Consider the following 2194-nt stretch of genomic DNA (forward strand, 5'->3'; position numbering starts at 1 on the left):
CAGGCTCTGGCACCTGCTGCACCTATCCATTATGCACAAAGCGGAGTAGCGGATTCCTGCTGCCTGGGTTGTCCCTCCTTACGGCACTCCTCCACTTGTCCGATGTACTGGCCGGTCTCCTGTAGCGCCTCATGCGCTGGACACTACTTCGACAACACCAAGCAAACCTTTTTGCCACAAAGCTCGCATTGATGTGCCAAATCCCTGGAGAACTGCACACTACCTGAGCCAACTTGTGTGGGTTGTAGACTCCGCTCATGCTTCACCACTAGAGTGAGAGCCACCGCCAGCATTCAAAAGTGACCAAAACATCAGCCAGGGTAAGCATAGGAAACTGTAGAAGTGGTGTCTGTGATGTCACACACCTGCAGAACCACATCCTTTTTTGGGGTGTACTGTAAATTGCCTATAATTCCACACTTTTGTCTATCCATTTGCACAACAGCAATGTGAAAATTTATGTCAATCAGATTGTTAGCTCCTAAAGTGGACAGTTGATTTCATAGAAGTGTGAATTACTGGAGTTAATTGTGTTTTAAGTGTCCCTTTATTTTTGAGACAGTATAATATATTTAGCCCTGGTACTTTCTCTTTGAACAGCTGAATAGTCTCGGCGTGATTGAGTGCTTGGGGATGTTTGTCAATGCCTTCTTATGTTGCCATTCAGACTGACTGGAGGTTTGTTTATGGTGGAAYGGGGGAGGGGCCAGGAGAAATGACAGACAGCACAGCTGAGGGAAGCCAAGCCCAGAATTCAACTATCATCACAGATGACGAAATCAATCTAATTAAATTTAGCAGCGGCTCAGGCTTTATGAGAATGCGCGCACACACCACACAGTAGGCCTAACAAGCATTCAAGTTCATATGACAACAAACTAGATGAAAGTTTGCCGTTTACTCCACTAAAGCGACGATGCCTAATGTGGCACTGATACACAATGCTGCAGGAACGAACATTGGTGCTTGGTAATGAGCTCCCACAATGCATCAGTTATTTCCTAACGAGCAAAACGTCTCATTAAAGTAAAACACAAATACAATGATATTGGACTAAGCAAACAAGTTGTAAATGTGATTTTATACCAATAAACAAACTGCAATTGATTCCATAACATGTTAGCGCTCCACTTCATATCAAACAGTCACAGCTGCTGCAAATAAAAAAAACTATAAATTGATTGTATACCCATTTGTAAGTGTGTGTGAATGTGGAGGGGGATGTTCATTCATTGATCTAAAATCAGTTTATTCTCAAAAAAGGGTCAGGATGAGGGTAGCATGAAACATTGATTTTGTGTACTTGGATGGGGACACTAAAAAACTCCAAAAGGAAGTACCCGCTCTTATGCTTCTTCCTTTTAATGTKATCCTCGTGCATTGAAGTTAATATGCAACACTCATTCAATGGTAGTTMTGCACATCCCAAACATGTGGTCTCATGTTTCATGAGGTGAAATAAAAGAACACAGAAATGTTCCATTCGCACAAAAAGCTTATTTCTCTCAAATGTTGCACAGAAATTTGTTTACATCCCTGTTAGTGAGAATTTATCCTTTGCCAAGAAAATCCATCCACCTGACAGGTGTGGCATATCAAGAAGCTGATTAAATCTGCCAAGAAAATCCATCCACCTGACAGGTGTGGCATATCAAGAAGCTGATTAAATAAACAGCATGATTATTACACAGGTGCACCTTGTGCTGGCGACAATAAAAGGCTACTAAAATGTGCAGTTTTGTCACAACACAATGCCACAGATGTGTGCTGAATGCAGGAATGTCCACCAGAGCTGTTGCCAGATAGAGAAATTAACATTCAACTATCATAAACTGCTTCCAACATKATTTTAGAGAATTTGGCAGTACATCCAACCGGCCTCACAACCGCAGACCACGAGTAAGCATGCCACCGCAGGACCTTCACATCTGGCTTCTTCACCTGAGGGATCCTCTGGGACCAGCGACACAGACAGCTGATGAAATTGAGCATTTCTGTCTGTAATAAAATCATTTTGTGGGGAAAACCCCATTCTGATTGGCTGGGCCTGGCTCCCCAGTGGGTGGGCCAGGCTCCCAAGTGGTTGGGCCTATGCCCTCCCAAGCCCACCCATGGCTGCACCCCTGCCCTGTCATGTGAAATCCATAGATTAGGGACTAATTAARTGCACCATAGAGCGCATCCTGACTGGTTG

This window comes from Salvelinus sp. IW2-2015, unplaced genomic scaffold, assembly GCF_002910315.2.
Source record: "Salvelinus sp. IW2-2015 unplaced genomic scaffold, ASM291031v2 Un_scaffold3659, whole genome shotgun sequence".
Classification (NCBI taxonomy): Eukaryota; Metazoa; Chordata; class Actinopteri; order Salmoniformes; family Salmonidae; genus Salvelinus; species Salvelinus sp. IW2-2015.